The sequence below is a fragment of the Peromyscus maniculatus genome, chromosome 10, assembly GCF_049852395.1.
Source record: "Peromyscus maniculatus bairdii isolate BWxNUB_F1_BW_parent chromosome 10, HU_Pman_BW_mat_3.1, whole genome shotgun sequence".
NCBI classification, from domain to species: domain Eukaryota; kingdom Metazoa; phylum Chordata; class Mammalia; order Rodentia; family Cricetidae; genus Peromyscus; species Peromyscus maniculatus.
Genome location: NC_134861.1, coordinates 10,825,248 through 10,848,172, shown reverse-complemented (window position 1 = coordinate 10,848,172; position 22,925 = coordinate 10,825,248). Strand labels below are relative to the sequence as shown.

Below are 22,925 nucleotides of genomic sequence, written 5' to 3'. Positions count from 1 at the left end.
ACAGTGATGAGGCAGTCACGTGTTTGGGCTTACAACCAATGAGAAGGCAGAACAAAAGACTATGAAAAGACAGACACACAGGAAATAGATCTCTTTCGGGAAGCTAGGACCACCACAGGAGGAAGGGTGAGATTTTAGCTCTGAGCTCTGACCTCTTGGCTTTCTCTTTTACACTGGTTCTGTGTTTCTTATTTAATAAGACGGTTGGTTACATCTACACAGGCCCATCCATCTGCTGCTGGCACCCTCTCCCACTTGAAGCAGGGGATCAGAAACTCCAGTCTCTGGGCCCTGCCTGACTCCATGGAGAAATGGGAGCCCAGTTTCTTGCACAGAGAGCAAACACATGCTGCCTGCGGTCCCTCCCAGTACCCCATGGATCGTGGATCTGGATCTCTGACTGGATTTTGCTTGGTCCATTTTGCTCTTCTTTGAGTCCTTTACTAATATTCCTCTCTGAACAAATCCTTGTGAAATCTCTTATTATTCCACAGGTCTGCTTGTAGAGAATTGACCAAAGACAAGCCAGCATGTCAGAACCAGGCCACAACCAGAGAAACCAAGGCAAGAGAGCAAGTGTGACTCAGTAAAGCAAAGACCTTCCTTTCCCACCCCCCCATCCAGAAGGAATCATGTTTTCATTCTCTGAGGGGGCATTGAGGACACTAGGAATTCACTCCTTAGCACTTACACACCAACAAAGCATAAGTAGAATAGTCTACAAGAACATGACCACATGTGCTCCCTCTGGCTGCTCAGGCCATAAACTGGATGGACATAAACCTCTTAGTGAACTTCTCAAATCAGTCACAGGGCCTCATGGCTACGGCACCCATTTCCAGACCAAACATCTACCGGGTACTGTTAGAGCTGTATTGGTATAATCACCACCAATAACAGTCTCATAGAACAGCAGGTTCTGCACCCATGTTTAAAGTAAGCATGGTGCCTCTGCCTGGCAAGATGCCCCAGAGGGAGGCTGGCGTCTGGAAAGATTTGCATTCTGGTGCCCCAGGGTCTCCTTCAGCTCAGTGAGATGACGCCTGCGTGATCCCTCACCAGCTGAAACCTGAAGCTTCTTCATGACTCACCTTCACCTGAGATGCCTCCTGGAGGAGCAGCGGCAGGTGGTTTTGATCAGGGGTGACAACGCCATCTTCCAGCAACACGGAGCCGTGAAGAGTGACAGCTCTGCTAATGTTCTCAGATAGTGTATCTCTCCTGGCACGGCCACCCAATTGCCAAGCGCTGCACAGAAAGGAGCAGAGAGCTCCCAGCGCCTGCCAAGGCCTGAGTCAGGCTGACTCCTACCTGAAGCTGTGGGTAACACACGCATCACTCGGGGCAGTCAGTCACAGCTGTGTGTCATAGCTAATCCAGGCCAAGATGGAACCCGCAGGTTCCAACAGCGGAGTTACGAAGACTGGAAAATACCCCTGAGTCGCCCAACCATTCTCCTATCCTCCTCCGTGCACTTTGTGGAATGTAATAAGAGAAGCGCCATGTGACTGCTGAGTCACAGGGCTACTAGAGGTCCTTTGCCCAGATCAGGAGGCCCAAATCCAACCCTACTCTGTATGAAAGCTCCTGGGGGTATGCTAATCATTCAGCGGGAACCACCCAGTTAATCAGGCGTCTACTCCCAGGAGACAAGGAGACCAGGAGACAACGAAGAGGAGCATGTCCAGAGCTGAGTTGACAGTTTACCGCATTCATTAGCGTCAGGATAGCTCCATCTACACTGTGAGGATTATCCATGGCCCAGAGCCTTGCCTTCTGACTGCACAGCCCCAGATGCTAAAGATCCCTCCAGCAAAAGAAACATGCACATTGAAAATACCATTATTTTATTTAAAGAAAACTGATGTTTACATCAAATAAATAAACGAAAGAAAACACATATCTAAGGACATAGGCAAGTTTTAAAAGAGGCAGGATTCCTTATAAGTATAATTCTGCTTCCCAGTGAATAATTATTACAGCATGTTCCCTATCTTTGAAAGAGGTCTCATCCCTTTAAGAATTTTTTCCTTTAAAGATTTACCTTATTTTTAATTATATGAATGGGTAGTGCAGTATGTGCATGTGAGTACAGGTACCTACAAGGCCAGAAGATGTCACATCCCCTGGAGTTGTAGTTGCAGATATGTTATATGGGTGCTGGGCACTGAATTTTAATTGTCTATAAGAGCAGTAAGTACATGCTCCTAGTCCCTGAGCCATCTGCACCAAGAACTATTCCCTTTACATGGATATTTAAATACTCTTCTAGCCTATAAACACTCATAGTGCTGAAGACATTAAGAATACAAATTGACATTGGTGTTATCTTTCTGTCAGAAGACAATGCTTTAAAAGCTATGGAGTGAGCGGCCAGAGAGATAGCCTATCAGGAAAAGGCACTTAGTGAAAAGCCTGAGGACTTAAGTTTGGTCCACAGTACCCACCTAAAAGTGGAAGGAGAGAACCAACCACCAACTCCATAAGGTTGCCCTCTGACCTCCACACCCAAGCCATTTGATATCTGAGCCCCCCGATCATGCACACAAGTGTGCATGCATACACACATAATGATGATAATAATTTCAACTTTAAAAGGCCACTGAATGCAGGGTCAAATGGAAATCCAGAGAACGGCACAGGAAGTGGCGTTACACATCAGGCAAAGGCAAATCCAAAGGGCACGACCAGAGCCCCTGATGCCATGCCGACATATTTCCAGTGCTCCAGCTCACAGTGCTGCCAAGTGACAAGGAAGTCAGAATAAAATAGGGGGGCATGTGAATTCCAAAGAACACACTTCACAAAGGCAGTGGAAAGTGGGCTGAAACTACAAAGAATCTAATAAAGAAATTCTAGAAAAGAATAAGCTGCTAAGGGGAGCCCATTAACAGATAAGCACTATTAGAGAAGGAAGTATATGGCCTGCATCCGAGTATCATATATGAACTACATAAAACCATGTTACTTTTCAGTTTGCATAACCCTGTTGCTGAAGAGATCTCTCAGAATAAAGAACAAGACACAGACACACAGGGTAACTTTCAGTGGAATGAGACCCAGGCCAGGATTTCCTTCATCCCAGGGAAAGTGCTCCTCAGGTACCTGCAGTCCTTTGTTTACTCTTCCAGGTGGATGTCAGGGACCTTCTACCTCCCTCCCCCTTTCAAGCATTTTCTCCAGCTTCAGTTTCCTATAAAGACTAATGGAATCTCTTTCCAATAAGTAGAATTCCTCCACCTCGACCTGTCCACCCTCATGGACCGACCCCTTTATTTAACACCTTATTCTCTGTGCTTCTACCCATAGGTTTCTAAATACCATGTGATACACACATGCATTCTGTTTGTGGCTTGGAGGCTTTCTTTCCATTAGAATTAAAATCCATAGAAATGTCTCTTTTGTTCAAGGATGCATTATAAATGCTTTCACTAGAAGGGTCTATAGGACAGTGGTTCAGTAAGAAAGCATCAGTGAGCACATCAGATGAGTGTGGCACAGCTCCAAACGGGGACTCTGGTCCTCACTAGGCTGTGCTGGTTTCCCCCATGTGCTGAGCACACAGGTAAGCCTCTTTTCCTCTCCCCACTCCCCATGCCTGACTCATTTTCCAAAACTACTTAAATACAACTCATTTTCCAAAACTACTTAAATACTACTGAAAAATGTCTTAGGTAAGAGGAGGAGCCTTTTCCCCTGAGATGGTTCTTGTATCTACTGGGCAGGGAGAATACTCATCTTCATAACAATGCTACTCTTTTCCTTTCTTTTATTAGAGATGAAACAGTTTAATGACTAGACCACAAAGAACCCCCACAATGCTTACCCACATCATGAAACAAAGATGAATGACTGATATTTTGGTTGTTTTGTGTATTTTTTTTCAGTTTTTGCAGCTTTAATTCCTTTAAGGAATTAAAACTTGAAATTCAGCCAATAAGGAAATGGAAATATCAAAGTTCTTCCAGAAAAGCATATTTGGCTTTAATGTGATGTGGTAGTACTGGAAATCCTAGGAGAAAATCTGTTTTCATTGCCCTCCAAACTTGGTCAAGACACAAAACAACTTAATGATGAATTTAAATTTAGGTGACCTGACACCCTAGTCCAAACCCCAACCATTTCACCCTGTATCTACGCTGCTTCCTCTACATCCTCAAGGGCATGTCAGAGAACTATTGTACACAGATTTTTCTAGGGTCACCTGCTCACAAAAAATTACATGGGTACTTATTAATTATGAAAGCTCAGCCTATAGCTTGGACTTGTCCTGCTAGCTCTTACAACTTAAATTAACCCATTTATATTAATCTATATTTTGCTTCATGGCTTTTTACTCTCTTCCATCTTGCACCTCCTATTTCCTCTCTGTGTCCTCTGGCACCTCTCCTGAGCCTAGATTCATCTCTTCTTCTCTCTCTTTGTCTGGAAGTCCTGCCTAACTCTTCCTGCCTAGACATTAGCCTTTCATCTCTTTAATAAACTACTCAAAAGGCACCTTGGCAAAGACACATCTTCACAGTGTACAAAAAGATTATTTCACAACAAACTATGGCAAGAGAGATAATCAGGGATCTCCATAAGGAATTAATAAATTAATCCAAGTATCCATTATGGTCATCCTGGTCTGCCCTTGAGGCCACTGTAGAAACAGCCAGTGGGAAGCATGGGAAGCATGTTGGAGTTCTTTTTTTTTTTAATGAAGCAGGTAAATGCTCATCTCCTTCCCACATTGTTGAAAGATGCAGAGAAGTCTGCACAGTGCTGCTGACCAGATTGGTCAGTAGGTGGGCCATGAAGATATGCACCATTGCAAGGGCAATTTGTGTTGATCTGGGCAAATGAGAGACTCCACATAGACTCCAGGAGACTGTGTGACAGGAGGAGCCAGATGAGAACTGTGTTGATAGTGGGTACAGGAATAAAGCTAGAGGAAGGAAGCTGGCAGTAGATTCCAGAGGAGCCTCGAAGAGACCCAGCAAAAGCTTGAGGATGCCTGGGCCAGGGACCTTAGTGGGCTGAGCAATAAGCCTGTAGATTAGTGCACTGCCCTTCTGCTTGTCAGCAAGAAGCTTTCATCTTGAAAATCTATTGTGGATTGTCCACATTCCTGCCTGTTCTGGTCATCATGTTCTCTCATCTGACTCATGAGCAACCTCCAATGGGGGTGCTGACTTCAGGATCTGCTCTTCTGTGGATATATCTCTTGGGGATCAGATAAGGATAAGGTGAGCCCATGTTAAAGTCCCCACAGGACAGGTCATGCCCCAGTTCCTAGCAGAACTTCCAGAGTTCTTGATTAATGACCTGGAGGTGAGCTTGAGAAGATATATTTCCAAAAACTTCCCAGTTAACACTGATGTGCTAGACAGAAGCCTGAATTTTAAGACCAGTGATGGAAAGCTAAGGGGCCAAAGCATGGGCACTGAGGCCAGATGCAACATCTTATGGCCTTGAGATTGCACACTCTAAAGCAACCTTCTAGAGCTGTGAGCCCCTGTGTTGGCTGGTCTTATGTCAACTTGACACAGGCTAGAGTCATCTGAAAGGAGAGAACCTCAGTTGAGAAGTTGATGCCTCCAGATGCCTCCAGAAGACTCAGCTGTAGGCAGGTCTGTAGGACATTTTCTTAATTAGTGATTGATGGAGGAGGGCCCTGCTCATGTGGGTGGTTCCATCCCTGGGGAGCATGCCAGTAAGCAGCACTCTTCCATAGCCTCTTCATCAGCTCCTGCTTCCAGGTTCTTGCCCTGTTTGAGTTCCTGTACTGGCTTCCTCAATGATGGAGAATGAAATGGAAATGTAAGTCGAATAAACCCTTCCTTCCCCAACTTGATTTTCATCATGGTGTTTCATCACAGCAATAGAAACCTTAACTAAGGCAGTTCATCAGTGCTTTGTATGCACTTCTAGGACTGATATGAAATGGAGCCCAACTGAAACACACCCTGTTATTGAGGAAATGTGGAGGGGGTATTTTACTAGTTTGGTTGCTTGTGAGGAACATGATCCCTCATGGTCTGTTTTGGAAAGAGAAGGGAGTTACTGGGACAGAAAGTCCTTTATATGGAGGACAGATCATGACTGAGAGACCAGAAATGAAATAGGTCTTCAATACACACCTCCAAGTACCCCTAGAACAGGGGAAAAAAGACTCTCCTTTGTCCAAATAGCAGAACAGCACAGTGGTATGACCAAACAAACTTAGCTGCACTTGATAACTGTCCCCATATGCATGGTAGGAATTGCATAAGAAACCGTATGTACAGTGGTTCACCCTAACTGAATTAGGACTTTGCCCGAAGCAGATATCAACCTCACATAGCCCATCTCTATGCATTTACAGGGCTCGCTGCTCTCTGTGCAGTGGCACAAAGTAAACTTCTTTCTGCTCTGGTCTAAAGGGCGAATTCTATCAACCCAACAAGTTAGTGCTTCTCTTCCTCCCCAAGCTTTGCGGGTACGAGAGTGGATACCATTTTATATTCCACCAAAACCCCAGCTTCCATACGAACATAGAACAAAGATGCTCCCAGTCATAAGGCACCCACAGGTCTCGGGACGAAGATGACAAGTTGCAGTTCTGAATACACTTAAGCACTTACCCACAGAGCTTCCTCGGTATTCCAGCTTCCTTTGCTGTTCATACTGGGGATAACAGTAAACAGTTCCAAGTCTGCACCCCCAGTTGGGGCTCAGGGCCAACCAGACTTGCTGATAAAAAGGCCACTGGGAGCCACACACCTAAAAGGACTAAATGGGAATTAGAGAACGGAAAAGGATGTGAGAGTCAGAGGCCGACAGAGAGACAGGGATCAAAAATATCTGGGAAAAAGCTCTGCATCAGTACCAAAACTTCACAGATATCTTTGGGCCATTATTTTCTTTACAATACAGTATAATGATGGTTTATATGTTATCTATGCCATATTAGCTATTACAAGTAACCTAGAGGTGACGAAAAGTATGAGATATGCATAGCTTATGTACACATTTTATATTGGAACTTGAACATTCTCAGCTTTTAGTTCATCTCCTCTGAGTCCTGAAAACAACTTTATCCAGCTAGAGGGGTGAGCACATGGCACATGTAAAAGTATAGGAACCAGTATACATGGCACAGAGCACAGAGAGAGGTGCTGTGGAATAATCCTACCATGCCCTGTGTAAATTATGCTGTGATTTATTTAACAATAAAGCTGACTGTCCAATAGCTGGACAGGATAGCGTTAGGTGGGAAAACCAGACTAAAGACACTGGGAAGGAAAAAGGGCAGAGGCAGAGGAGTCACCAGGGAGACACAGAGAGGAAACAGGGGTGCAAGACGAAAAAGAGGTAATGTCATGTGGCAGAATGTAGATTAATAGAAATGGGTTTATTTAAGTTGTAAGACATAGTTGAGTTATCAGCCAAACATTTATAATTAATGTTGAGTCTCCATGTCAGTTATTTGGGAACTGGTGGGTGAGAAAGAAAAGTCTGCCAACAAATGGTATTCCAATGCGTCGTGGCTGGAATTTCCACATAAGACCTGACAAAGCTTAAAAAAGGATCCTAAACATACAAAAATGGAATCAAGAGTGACTTCTGGGTAACCACCTTTTCTGTTTGCTAGTGGCAAGCAGAGGCCTGACTCCTTAAAGAGATGGCTTCGTGGCTCAGTGCTAGTGACAAAAATGGGTGTGGCTTGTTAAAGAGGCCCCACTACCAAACCCTTAAATGGGGTTTATGAGCAGTGTCAGCACACTAGCTGGTGACAGCATGGACTCAACAACTTCCCAGAGCTCTCCTGCCAGTACCTCCACCATGAAGCTAGGCTCTCAGGGAACCAAGTAAGGCAAAGCCAGCCACCAAAACAGAGACAGGGGTCCTAGCCATGCTGCTGAGCAGTTTAAAGGCTCCTATGGTCAGAAAAAGATTACAGATACAAAATAAAGAAAAATTCTGATGGGAAAAAAACCTCTAAATGGGTTACAGTGTGTTTAAAAATGTACATAGGCTTGGGAAAGAAAAAGAGAAAGGGTAGAAACAGTTATAGACTAAAAAATAGTTTAAAGTAATGAAGTCCTTAAAAGGAATAGAGTACTAAAAATATAATAAGCCACATAAAGATGGGAAATATAGATAGTCTGGATTCTGTATGTTATTGTGCTGTCTTTAGGGTTTTTTTATTGCTAATGAAGGAATGATAGCTCCCTCCTAAGACACATTGGATTATGAAAACTGCAGGATTAAACCAACATATATATTTTAAAAATGTCTTGACTTCAAAATGGAAGTTGCAAGATATGTTACCTTAGAAAAAAGGTTATGCTTTTATTTATACAGGAAATGAGAGGCTGTGGGTTCATTCTGGGTTATAAAATAATCAGGTTTGATTGGGGAAGACCCCCTGAAATCATGGCTACAGACACAAAAACAATAAACCTAAAAAAACTACAAGATATGTAATGCATATTTTACCTGCTCAAACATAAAACAAAAAATCATCTTTCACTGGCCTATACACACCATGTATTCCACACTTGTAATGTACCATTAAAAATTTACATATTTTCAGAATAAGGAGATAAGACATCAATGAAAACTGATGGCCCAGTTGATCCAGCATCTCAGAATGCCTCTGTTACAGTTTCCCTCGGGGTTCTGCATCCAGAACAGCTTCAAGGCTGCTAACTGAGATTATTCAGTCTCACAAACTACTATAGCCAAGATTTAATCATTACCCTAAATTTTTCTCAGGGTTCAAAGAAACCAGTGCCCACAAACAACAGGAAGTAATCTAGAGAATGATGCCTACATTTCCAAAATAAGAGTTATGGATGTTTATTATCATTTAAGGAGGGTTGGTTACAAATTGTAATTGGTCATAATAAAAAAAAAATGTTAAACAAGAGTTAAATTCAAAGATCTCTTCCTAAAGGAAAAAAGAGGGATATGATATAGAAATGATAAGATAAAGGGGTATGTTATTGAACTGCTTTAATCCAAAAAACAACCATTAATTTCAAAATACTTTACATTGGTATGGATTTTGGTTTATCGATAGAAATTTAAAGTTAATTTTGTTATACTGTACATATATATGTTTCTACTCTTGTTTGGGGTATTGTGCCTATGCAACTCATTTAAAAAATATAATTTATAATTAAGAAATATAGGCTAGTAGTTAGTCATTTATAATATCAAATTTATAGTCACATTAGGTATGTTTTTAAGGATAAACATATATATTTAGATAGACAGTCTTCAAGGACTTCAAGGACCTACAGAATGTGGCATTTAATATGCTTAATAACTTAAGGTTTTTCATCATAATGAGATACGTCTGCTACTGACCTCACCAATTTGCTTCAAAAGAAAATAATGGACATCGAAGAACCTCTGTATGGAGCTTGCTTTCTTTATGACAAAAGCTAGTCATTTGGGCAAAGAAATTGCCCTTGCCTCAGTTGCTGACAGTATACTGTCAAAACTGGACCAGTAGGATACAAAAGAAAGCAACTGCCAAACTTTGCAAAGACAAGGTAGGACAGTCCTTCAAAATTCCCTGCTTCTCAAAAATGTCTGTCAGATATACTAGGCTTATAGGCCAAAGTTGGATGGCCCAACATTACAGAAGAACTTTGGGTGACTGCTCAGCCAGGCAGATGTCTCTCTCATTAAGTAACATTACACCCTTCTGGGATCTTTGATGGAATTAAAGAGTAAATAATTAGACTTAAAGTTTTCCTTAGTTATGATAAAAAGGTAAATTAGATATGAAAGTTTTAGACTCACAAAGATAAGATAGATGATCGAATATTTTCTCTGATTTTGTCAAACACAAATGAACTGGATGTTGTAAATGTAATTCTTTCTTGATAACTTTTTTTGTTGTATATAATTTTACTATGTTAAATTTAAAACCTTTCTTTTTTTATTTAGACAAAAGGATGGAATGCTGTGGAATAATCCTTCTGTACACTGTGTAAATTATGCTGTGATTGGTTTAATAAAGAAGCTGACTGGCCAATAGCTGGACTGCTGCGGGCTTTAGAAATATGAAGTAAGAATTCAGTTGGCACTGACAAGGCTGACTTATTAAAGCCAGGGGGTCTGGTGGAGGTTGAAGACAAAACTCAAGTTTTGAATGTATTAGCTGTTTCCTGCAGTGAATTCTTTGTGTGTTATTGTCACCTTCACATCTGATTCTTTTCCTAAAGACTTCTAACAGTGTTATTGATCATTTATTGGGCATAATTTCCCCTATATGTTGGGGTGTGTGAATAATTTTCCTTTGGCTATGTATAAAAACAGTCATGCACAGACTCCTTTCCCATAATCAGGTCTTTGTTCCTCTTATTCTAGCATAGATTTAGAGTCTGTTTTCCTGTAATTGTCTCCATTAGCAGACATCTGGCCAGTGCCATCTCCAGGCAAAAATACTTCATTTGAGACACTTCTCAGACACCCAAGGACAGACTGCAGGTAGATGAGCACTAGCATGCCCTGGGCTCACCCTGCCAGCAGAGAGGAAAGTGCTGCCCCAAGCTGACCTCGCACTAACAAATTCCTAACTCCTTTTCCTTTCACCTTGGTTCACTAACCATCTTATTATCTAACCACACTTAGGAATGAGTATTACACATGGATCCCCCTTTTCCCTTCTTAGCTTTCCCTAGTTGATTTAAGGTCTCTCTCCCTCTCATTTGACCCTTTCCCTTTAAGAGTTCACTGAGACTCTTAAAGTCACCCCCTCCTTGAGTCATAAAGAAAGCCTGACAGTCACTGCCTGGTGTAAACTCTTATCTGCGTTTATGACCCTGACAGAATTCAAGCCTTGTGGCCTTGGTTTGGCCAGAGAATTGCTGATTGTATGTGTATAACAGCTGGAAAACTCAGAGATTTGAGGTAGAACTAAGATAGAACAAAGAGAGAACAGCAGAGAAATGTATAAGAGAGCAGAAAAGAAGCTGTAGATTTAGAATTAACTTAAAACAATAAAGTGAAGGGACTAAAAGAGCATGGTGAGCATAGATTCATTTAATATTGCTAAGATTAGATTCCCAGCTGGTTGTAGATTCTCCTGTGGATTCTGGGAGAGGACTATTAGGGCTGGACCCTAGTAGCCCTTGTTACTGGACAGGATAAGGTTAGGCAGGAAAACCAGTCTAAGGACATTGAGAAGAAGAACAGTAGAGTCAGAGGAGTTGCAAGCGAGACAGGGGAAGGAAATGGGGTGCAAGATGAAAGAGAGGTAATGTCATGTAGCAAAATGTAGATTAATAGAAATGCACTGATTTAAGTCGTAAGAGGTAGTTAGTAATAGCCTGAGCTATCAGCTGAGCATTTATAATTAATATTGAGTCTCTGTGTTGGGTATTTGGGAACTGGTAGGCAGGAAAGAAAAGTTTGCCTACAGAGAAGGGTTTGGGATGAAGCTCTGACATGAGCAAGGAATCCTTTGTAGCTGAGACAAATGAAATCTGAGTGTATCAGCAATGTATATCAGAAGAGACAACATGAAAGTGTTGTATCAGAAGAGACAACATGAAAGAAGGAGCCATGTATATGTATGTTTGCAGTGCTGGCAGAGCCTCTGGGCCTGTGACCAAGACAGGATCCTAGGGGGAAAGTGAGCTGTGAGGGTAGAGAGCAAGGCACAGCTACCAACCCAACCCAACAGAAAATCAGACTGCAGTGGGGCAAAGGGTAAGCACTTGGCCTTGGATGGGAAGAGGAAGGCAGAAGCAGACAAAATCTTTGTGAACACAGTTGGCATCTGCCCCAGAGTTACTAGTAAACTGAGCCCCTTCCAACCAGGTGTATGATTCTACTCCAAGAAGCCAGGGGATGCCCCCTAAAAAGCACATGAGATGTATTGCAACAAGCTGAGCTCCCAGTGACTCATCAGTCTGTACAGCCCCTCATGTCCATGGCTGAGGAGACCCAAGTTCTGGGTATCCCAGACAATAACAGGGACCATGCCAGCTGCACGTTTCAGCTGTTCCACTCTCCCTACCATGACTGACTCAGTCCCCATTCTGAGAAATAGCACATCTATTTTGTGTTTGAGAATTTGCTCAGTGCCACTTATATCTTGCCATTATATCCCTTGTGCTTGACCCTGCATGGCAAATGGGGAAAGCAAAGAAGAAAGGAAGGATAGGAGGGGAGGAGGAAAGAGGGGAGAGAAGAAGGAAGAAAGGAAGCAGATGAACTCACTGACACTAAGTTATCAGAGCAAGCAATTAGCAAGGAATGTTGTGAGGATTTAAGCATTGCACAGAAAAATTCAGATACAAGATAAACATTTCCTCCAAGCCAAAGTGCCTATCTTTGATTTTAAGCCATTGTGTTAGCCAGTTTTTCTAGGATTCTTTATGGTTAAATGTCTTCAGATCTAGACATACCAGACCTCACACACCCGCTCTGTGATAGAGCCAAGCTGTGCTCTGGCTCATCCCCTCTGTAGCCCTAGGGTTGGGGTGATGTCCCTGCTGTGAAGGTGAGGAAAGAAATGTCTGGGAGTTTGGGCAATGACCCAGTGTTACAGCTAAGCCCAGTTCTGCCCTGTGGGCCCAGGACTCCCTTGGTCCCCATGACAAGCCAGGAATCGCCTTGAAAGGTGGGTGTACTTTGTAAAACTAACTAGAAGTAGTCAGCAAGTAGTCTATCATGGTGACGGTTGATGCTAGAAATGGGTTGAGAATTGCTAGATTGGTACCTGTGACATGTATTCACCATAAATGTATATTTATGCAATAATATGTCAACACTGGGCTGGCCAGATGACTTAGTGAGTAAAGGCACTTGCCACCAACCTGAGTTCAACTCTCAGATTCCAAATCATTGAAAGAGAGAAATGCCTCCTTCAGGTTATCTTTGACCTCCATGCATGCACCATGGTATTTGTGCCCATATGTACAAAATAAATAAATGTAAAACAATATTTCAATAGCTTGACCTAACCATTCTTCACTATATATATGTTGCAAAATATCTTGCTGAGCACTATACATATATACAACTTTTATTTGTGAAATAAAGTAGTATTAAAAATAAAAGTACTCAGAAATAACTGTGATAAGACAAAGTCAAACCACTCCTGGTATCTGATGCCACCTTCAGAGCTGCATGGCCCTCTGTCCAGACACAAACCTCTTCTTTGAACTTAGCTCTGAACTCCTAGAGGCTCACACATGCCCATCTGTCCTGCCTAGCACTTTGAACACCAGGACCTGAGCCATTAGATCTCTGCCCTTCTTCCCTGCCACACTGCCTGCTTCCTTCCTGGTCCACCCTCTCCACAGTGACCAGGCTGCCCTGGACTCTCAGTACGAATAAGGCTGCCATCCCAATGCTATCTCCATCCCATCCCGATGAATGAAGTCATCCACAGGCACGGACACTGTTCCTGGATCAGGTATGATTTGTCCCATAAGTAAAGGATTTAGAAATAGGTTGCATGGGATTTTAGTATATTATTGTTCCCAAGGTTCACCTCATTGGTCCCTTTCAGATAATGAAGGAGGCAAATTCAAAAGACCAGAATAATGATGGAGCACAATGTAGCCATTCTTTCACAGATCTCCAGATTTTAAAGAAGGACAATGTTGGTATCCCTAGCTCTCCAACTGCATGTGAACACTACACAGAAAAAATTCTTGCCCCTGAACCGATGCAAGCTATGAGCTCAGATACTCACTGTCTCCATCCTGGACAAAAATACTTTGGCTATATGAATTATAAATATACTTCTGCATAATTTCTGTTTCATTCTGTCTCCATTCTTGATGAACAACCTGTACTCTTTGATTAGGGGTAAAGATAGGCTGATCCTATTTTCTTAGTCAACATTTTATTTCTTCAGACACTAAGCCCATGAAGTAAATGCAGAAGAAAAGCATGTGTTTTGAATAAATTTTAAAAGTCTACGGATTAGTGGGCCCTGCACCTGCCCTAGGCAAAACAGTAGAGCTCGCCCTGGCAGTGTGAGTGTGGGTGAGCTGGACCTGAGACCATGAGAGCAGGAGAACTGGCCCTATTCCTTGCTGTCTGCTACATTGGGAGAGCTAGCCAGGGCAGTGCAGGAGAGCTTGCCCAAGTAGTGACAATGAGGGAAAGTTGGCAGACTGACCAACCCAGCTACCACCCAAACCCAGAACCAGGACTACAAGGTAGCCCACCCTAACATCCACCTCATCTTTGAACTGATGGATCCAAGACTTGCAGATTCAAAGCCACAGAATCTCCATGACACAAGATAACAACAGGATTTCCAAGAGGAGTCTCAGTGAGAGCCCCGTATCAATAGTTTAGCAGAAGCTAGAGGCCTTGAGGAAGTGATTGGATGGGGAGATGAATGGGATTGGGATGCATGATTTGAAATCCACAAAGAATCAATAAAAAAATTTTTTAAGTCAACTAATGAGTGGATGCTAGTGCTCCATTAATTTAGTTGATCTCTGACACATCAGGTAGATCTGGAAGAAAAGCAGACACCTTTTGCACTCTCATCCAATCTAACTGGAGTGTTGTTGCCCAGCCTGGGAAAAGTAGAGGTGGAAGTAGTGAATTCAGAGACTTGGCTTTGATCTTGAAAGACCTTGGGAACAGAGGCCATGCCAAGGTAAGTACTGGGCTAATGGCTAATCAGCTGATGTTGAGGCTTCTCATCACAGTGAGTGAGACTACAAACACCTTTAGTCCCAATTGGGGACAGCAGCAGCTCTCAGCCCATCCCACTGTTCCAAACAAAAGATGAGTGATTCATGGTAAGAGTTAAGGCTGACACTCTGAAGTGTTCACACATGCAGTTCATTGAAGCAACGTATCCTTGCTCTTCCCCATCAGAATTCTACCCCAATTCCTATATTGGGAAATACTTATTGTTACCCATTCAAAGAGACAAACAAAATTATCAGCAACTACTTATCAAGCATCTACTCTGCCCATCTCACAATCATGGCCAGGAGTCAGCAATACAAAAATCAGTGCACATTTGGAGTTGTCCAGCTTTCTATGGCCCCACATTGGAACACCAAAATGTTGTTAGTTGTTTTAGCTCTTTTGGGGGGTCCACTACCCAGCTCCCAAATAAATCACCCATAGAAGTTTATTCTTAATTATAAATGCCTGGCCTTAGCATGGCTTGTTTCTTGTCAGCTTTTCTTAGCTTTAAATTATCCCATCTACCTTTTGCCTCTGGGCTTTTACCTTTTTCTATTTCTATATATCTTTCTTTCACTCCATGGCTAGCTGGGTGGTCGAGTGGGTGGCATTGTTCTCTTGCTCTTTCTTCCCTCTCCTCCTAGATTTCTCTTCCTATTTATTTCCTGTGCCTTCCAGCCCCACTCAAGCTTTCTCCCACCTCACTATTGGCCATTCAGCTCTTTATTAGACCATCAGGTGTTTTAGACAGGCAAAGTAACACAGCTTCACAGAGTTAAACAAATGAAACTTAAAAGGAGGCAACACATCTTTGTATCATTAAACAAATGTTCCACAGCATAAACAAATGTAATATATCTTAAAATAATATTCTGCAACCCATACTGGGCCCTTCTCAGGCAGTTACTTCACCCCTTAATCAAAGGGTACAGACTGGCCATAATGGGAAAAAGGCTCTTTTCTTTTTCTTTTTCTTTTTTTTAAGGTTAAGTGTGTTTTCATATTTTTTCCTATTTTTATTGATGTTTGGGAATTTCACATCATGAACCCTGAGTACATTCACTTCCCAGTCCACCCAGGTCTATCTGCCACACCCCCAGAAAAGAAGAAAGAAAAAAAAAAAAAGACCAATATATGTTGCCCATATACTCACTAGAGCATGGTCAAAAATACCTTGTGGCCAGCCCCTTAAGGAAAACAGAGTCCTTCCCCATCCAAACATTCCCAGAAGCTATCAATTGTGGAGAGCTACACTTCAGCATCCATATCAAAAACTTTAAGAATTCTTTTCAGTGGCTTCCTGTCTAATCTGTTACTTATTTTAGGGGGCCTGTTGTCACAGAAGTCTTCTATGTTTCTCCTTCTCAGATGTGAGTGTGTAGTCATCAGTATCGTGGAAAAGGTAGTTTCCTTGACGCTTACAATTAGCAGGAGCATAGATCATGGAGACATGGTTTCTAAAGACAGCACATACCAAAGACATCCACATGTGCCACAAGTGCCACAGACTCCAGCATAGTCTCTGGTGGCAGTATAGACCATGGACATCAACATGGCCCTCTGCTACTACATGCGTCATGGACACCATCATAGTCTTTGGTGGGAGCACAGGCCAAGGACATCAACATAGCTTTGGGGGGTAACATGGTCACAGATATTAACACAGACCCCAAATGACATAGCCTTCATCATGGATCCAGACATCATCATGAGCTCTAGAGGCAGTGCAGGCCACTCACATCAACATGGTCCCTGGTGGCAGCATAGCCCAACCAATATGGCTTCAGCTGCATCCCAGACCAAGGACATCCATATGGTCTTTAGCAGTGACTTGGGCCAGGGACATCAACACAGCTCCCAGCTATTGTAGGGACATACCATAGACATTCACATGAACCTTGGGCTTCAATATGACCTCCAAGGATAGCATGGGCCACAGATGTCTTTTAGGAGATACAATCCAGAAAATGAACCATTCTTCATCTTGGCCATCCTGCTGTCCAGCACCAGGACAGTTGTATGGCTGGGCAGAGGGTTCAGGGGCTAAGCTGGAGTTCAACCTTCAGGCTGATACACACCTTCATCAGCCCTACTCAGGAACAGCATGTTCCCCTGTCTCCCACAGGCTTCTTTCACACACATATTATCTTCATAGAGTCTCTCTATGCCTCGCTCCATTCCTCCGTCCTTCCCACTTCTCCATTGAACATGCGTAGCTTTGAATGCAAACATTCATTCCAACAATTCCTTGGTCTCTCTCAAGGTCTCTGGTTTCCAAAGCACCGCAAACACTGGACCATTGCCAATACCTGTCTTAGATACCCCACTGCTGCCAGAGTCATGGTGATCCTGCAGTTCTGGTTCTGTAGGACCAGCTCTTCCATGTGCTCCAGAAGCTCATAGATGGAATAGAGTTGGGGTGGACTGATTCAAAGCACTGGACCTTGACTGAATGGTAGCTGAGGAGGTCAGCTGGGGCCTCTTTGACCAATATCTCATTAGGAGGCAATCCATGCCTGGCATTGAGATTTTCATCAAGTGAACCATGTCTTCTAGGAGCAGCATTATCCAACCATCCAGGGTACCTCTGATCAAACTTTATGTCTTATATTATATCTAAGGAAGTTTTTAAATTTAGTGTATAAATAAATATAGATGAATGTGTAAACCTCAAAAGTATTATTTATTGTCAAACGATAATTTGACAATTACATATAGACTGTACAAAATAATGTTTTGTGTATATATCCATGATCTGTAAAATTAATACATTCATCATTTCATATATTTTCTGTAATGAAAGCACTTAACATCTATCATTTTAGTGTTATTCAAATATACAATATATTTTTAGCTGTATTTACACTGCTGTATGATAAATTCCTGAAGTCATTCTTTTGCTGAGCTGAAATTCATAATCTTTAGCTGACATCTTATCTCCACATCTGGCCCCTGGTAAGACCTTCCCAGTCTCTGTTGTCTCTGAGTCCATCTCATCCAGATCCCATATATGGGCTCACACAGTGCCTGGATGACTTCATTGAGCATAATCACCTTCAGATTCATCCATGATGTCAAATGATAGAATGTCCTTCTTTATCAAGGCTAAACAGTCCTCCAATTTGTCCGTAATCTCATTTCCTCTGTTCATTCATTGCTTATGGAACTTGGGTTGGTTCATCAATTGGCATTGTCATAAATGTAGGCATACAAATCAGTAAATCTTTCTGATGTACACCCAAAGGCGTGGCTGCTGGATCATGTGGGGCTTCAATTTTAAACTTCTCCCAAAAGTATTTCAAATATATAGTTCAAAAATATATCTATACACACACACACACCCCTCTCCTCCCCTCCTCGTGAGAAGAGTCCAATCTCTGTCATTTTCTTATAGTCATCAAAGCCTACAATCACTGATGACTCCATTCTCAGGTTAACATTCCTACCATGCTCTCCAGTGCAAGAAATGCTGTCCCAGATGGGCACCGGGTTTTCATGGGAATGGCTTTCTTTAATGCTGATGAATTGGAGGTCAAAGTCATTTTTCCGTATTTAATGTGCTTCTCAGTCATAAGCTACCTAAGGAAGGGGCCCAGCAAATGAGTGATAAGCCACACCTGCCTTGAGAGCTCCTCCATGTGTTACAAGTCTCTACTTCATCTATTGGTTGATTCTAGACATGTCTACCTACCAGATTGTTTCCTAATCATTGTGCTCCTGGTATCAACTGATTTTTAAGGGCCTCCAAGTCTACATGAGAGTTGGCTTATATTTCTATTTTACATTCCTTGTGACTCTAGTGCAATCTTAGGTTGTGGTTAGAAGACTAAAGTGTTATTTCCCCCTAAATATCTCAGAGGACACTCTAGCCTCAATAGGGCTCTGGAGAGGTCCACTTTCCCTATGTATGCCCTGCATCAGGAGAGGATCGCAGGCCGGGATCTCCTCCTCAGAGGAACACAGATGTCCCCAGTGACAGCTTCACAAGCTGAACCCAGCCAAGAACTTAGCAAATACTCAGGCTGGCAAATTAATAAATTAACTGAGTTTAATGGCTGCAAAAATGTGACAAAGTACTTTGTAGTGATATTTTCCAGTTGTTTTTCATTATTTTTATTATTTATAGCAAGGTTCAATGTAGACCTAACACAAAAGAAGCAATATATCCACATATCTGTTCCCTTGAACTCAGTGAGGATAATATGACTATGCACACTGGCCCTTTGTGACTTTTGAGTGAACACAGGGCCAGTTCAGGAGAGACTTTGGAATACTGATCCTGCTTCATTTTGCTTATTCTGGTAGAAATTGGAGAGATCAACCCATTTTAATGTGTGCACTCTTCAAGATCTTCCTTTTAAAATGTTATAATTTGTTTCCAAATGATTTCTATATGAGTTGCTGTCTTTCCTCCCTAACCGTGATTTACAAGTCTATGATTGTAGTGCAGATGTCATCAGGAAACCACCCACATCCTGCCTCCCTAGGGCAGCCATGAACGAGGCCACCTGTGCCTTGTCAATCAGAGCCAGCACAGTGTGGACCAGCTGCTGGGGCAGGTGAGCCTGGGGCTCTGCCTTGGCAAGCCTCTGCTTGGAAATCTCAGGAAGCTCATTTGGCCCCCAGACTTCCTGATGGAGGATCAGAGGGAACTTGAACTACTCGGTGGCTCAATGGAAGCTTTGTCACCCCAGCTGTGAGCTCTGGGCAACTGTCAGCCTCAACGTCATGTTAACCCTCTGGGGCCATCCAAGCAACTGCGGCCATCACAGACACTCTCCTAACTTGTGTCTAGTAGGAGGCTTAGAAAAGATACTTTTCTTCACTTTGGTGGGACGTTACAGACATACAACATTAACAGATATCAGCCGTACTTCTGTACTTTGAACCAAGGAGGAAAAATAAGCAAACTTTTAGGCAAATTGGACAGATCTTCATGAATTTAGTCATTCTAAAGAATACCTAGGATATATACTTCTAGGAATATATGTTTTCAAATGACATGTCTAAATTATTTTTTTCCTTGTCTGTCATTTTTGGGAGAAAAGCCTAGGATATTATCTGAAGATTTTGGAGCACATTCATGTATTCACACACAGAAGCATAAATTTGCCTAACAGTGTACTCACAAGGACTTGGGGAAGATGATGACTCATCCACCATGAAGATCAACACCAAGTATAGGGAGCTCTCACTTCAGGGAAGGCTCGCCCTACTTTTAAGGCAGACGCACGCTACCTGCAAAGATTCCACAGGGAGGAACGGACAGGAAAGACACAACAGACAGATGGAAAAACACAAAGTAGGAAGACCTTTGCCCAAGTCTAAATGAAAGCATTCCAGGCATAGTCACAAAGAAATTCAAAGCATGAGTGAGACTACACAGGCTCAAAGGAGAATCTAGGAGCCTGGAAGACCAAAATGAGTAAGCAGGTAAAATATCCCTTACAAAGAGGTGAGGGCATAGAAATGAGGAATGGGGAATTTCTTTTCATTTTGTAAAAATGTTGTAAATATTTTAGATTTATTTTATGTGTGTGCGCACCCTGTGGGTGCCTGGTGTCTGTGGATGTCAGAAGAGGGTGTTAGATCCCCTGGAACTGGAGGAACAGATGACTGACAGCCACCACCTTGGTGCTGAGACCTAAATCTGAGTCCCATGCAAAAGTAGCTGGTGTTGTCAACCACTGAGCCATGTCTTCAGCCACTGGTAATGGGTGATTATCAACAAGAGGTCTCCCTCCCTCTCTGCAGAACACTAGACTGTTCCATGTGACAGTGTTCACGTCCTAAGCATCTAGCTCCTTGCAATCCCCTCTCCTGTCTCTCCAGCTTCTCACATTCATCAATGAACAACCCTCATTGACTTGTTTCTTAGCACCATCACAGGAGAAAATATCTGGTATATGTCTTCCTATATAAAAGTAAAAAGACACAAACATTAATTATGCTATTGCCAGGACATATCATTCATGTACTGATAATAGAATTCACTGCATTCCAAAAACATGTACATTTACCTTGTGTTAATAAAAAATTAAAGTAGTTGAAGAAATGTCAGTGTTAGCTACCTTTATTTGATACACTATACATAAGTATCAATTTGTTATACTGTACCTAGAAATGTGTATAATTAATAAGAAATTTCAGATTCTGTCAAAGCAAAAATATGCCTCATATATTATTAAAGATAATTATACCTTTCCAGATGCCAATCCCTTGCTCTTTGTACACATACAAACAAAAAGTCCCATCTAATGACTGTGACTTTGGATTATCCATTATAGTAAATACTTGAATTTTTTAGAAGTTAATAAAAAAAATAGATTAAAGATTATCCATTATAATAAATACTTGGATTTTTAAAAGTCAATGAAAAAAATAGCCTGAAACACAGATAAAATAAGATACAGAAAAATCAGAAAAGGGAGTTCCCCAATATGAAATTAGTCCATTTAAGAAAGCAGCATAGGTTCAAGGGGGAAATTTTAAAATATGATTCAAATTTTATGGGAAAAAATGAATAACTGGTATAGAAATTAAAAAGACATTCAAAATCCAAGGAGAAATTTACACAGGACAAAAACACCTGTAAATTGGCCAGGTGGTGGTGGCACATGCCTTTAATCCCAGCACTTGGGAGGCAGAGGCAGGCAGATTTCAATGAGTTTGAGGCCAGCCTGGTCTACAAAGCGAGTTCCAGGACAGCCAGAGCTGTTACACAGAGAAACCCTTTCTCAAAAAACAAAACAAATAAATAAATAAATAAATAAAATACTTGTAAATATATCATCAAACACTGATCTTCAGGGGTAAATGCTCTTCCCCTGCTACTTGTAGCAAAACTAAAATATACAATGTCATCACTATGATTTATGTGTTATGCTACATACATTCTTGGGGTCTATGTGGCAGAGTTAAGTTTAAAAAGTTAGAATAATTCTAGAATGATACCCAATAAGCTTATCACTCTAATTGTCCCCCTCCAAAAGGAGACAGTTTCTCTAGGGTATTCCTAGGGGGCAGATAAGTGCCTCCCTTCTTAATTTTACAGAATGCTTATGTGTGAGCAGCCACAACCAGCATAGTTTGGCATTGACTTAACTGGAGCAGTGGAGAATGAAGAAATGATATACTCACATAGAGAAAAGCTGAGATTCGGTGGGCCATGTGCTCAGGTGGAGATGCAGCAGCCACCTGGAAACTCGGCTGTTTGTGATGTAGAGCATGAATGAAGAGGATGTGGGTTAACTAAATCTCAGCAGGAGGGCTCTGTCAGGGAACAGTATCCAGTTACAGACATCCAGGACCAGGAAGCTATGCTCTATACTTTCTCTATAGATGTCAAGGTTGATAGTTTCTGCATACAGTGTCACCATTTATACTTGGATCAGCAGAAGGTTTTGCCATTTCCATGGGGCTGAGGCCTGGGAGCCTTTGACCAAGCCATGCTCATATTATCAACACACATCCACTCAGGACTTCATCTGCTACCAAAAGCAGGTAATGACCCTGCAATAGTATGTCTGGGCAGAATGAATCAGCATTGGTTTATAAAAAAATGAAGATTTAAATAGAATGTTCCTAGGAAGATTGAGGAAATGGTCATCAAGCACTTCAAAAGAGACATTTCTGAGTGTCTGCTACAGAACCGGCCCAATATTTAGACTTCACCTTAACTATGGGATATTATCTTACAGCATAAGAAAGTTCCAAGTCTAAATTCTTGCTGCAGCAATCCACACCATGTTACAGTGCTTCCTTGCTTGATGGGAATCCTTGGCTCAGAATCTCCTTGACTGAGTGACTTGCCCTCCAGGCCTCAGTTTTCTTTCCCTTACTCACGGGTGATCTCATCAGCAAGGTGGAGAAGGCATTGTGTGTCCTCTCTACTCTATTTGGAAATCCCCTAACAAGCATTACTAAGCCCAGCCCTGCTTACCTGGTGAAATCGCACTAATCTCCTGCCTGGGGCACCCACTAATCTCCTACAGCAGTTCCAATATCAGGTTTGTGCACACAGTTACAAAAGGAGGTTTCTGTGTATGTTTCAGTCGCCTTGGTAGAGACAGTCAGCAGATGGATGACATTGCCAGGTCGCCAGCCTGGAATGCTACCAGTCCACACCTTCTGTCCACAAACTGAACATCAACCTGTAGCATGACTGAAGGGGAGCAGCACTTCACGATTCTCCCCATGTGCCTGAGCCAGTAATTCAGCCTACAGAGCACTCTCCCCATGTCCAGCCCAGATTCCCTCTGAGCTACTTT

At 42.2% G+C, this 22,925-nt stretch overlaps 1 long non-coding RNA gene across 2 annotated transcripts in view; it reads right to left on the bottom strand.

The window, feature by feature from the left end:
* The window catches only part of LOC143267503 (uncharacterized), a 41,052-nt gene extending 18,401 nt beyond the window's left edge, over nucleotides 1-22,651 (bottom strand). The window contains exon 1 of one of the 2 annotated variants that reach the window (XR_013042636.1): nucleotides 21,796-22,651. This is a non-coding gene — a long non-coding RNA (uncharacterized LOC143267503). Of the gene's footprint in view, nucleotides 1-1,091; nucleotides 1,452-21,795 lie in introns of those variants that run through there. The other variant, XR_013042637.1, reaches the window with a different exon arrangement.
* Nucleotides 22,652-22,925: the final 274 nt, after the last annotated feature.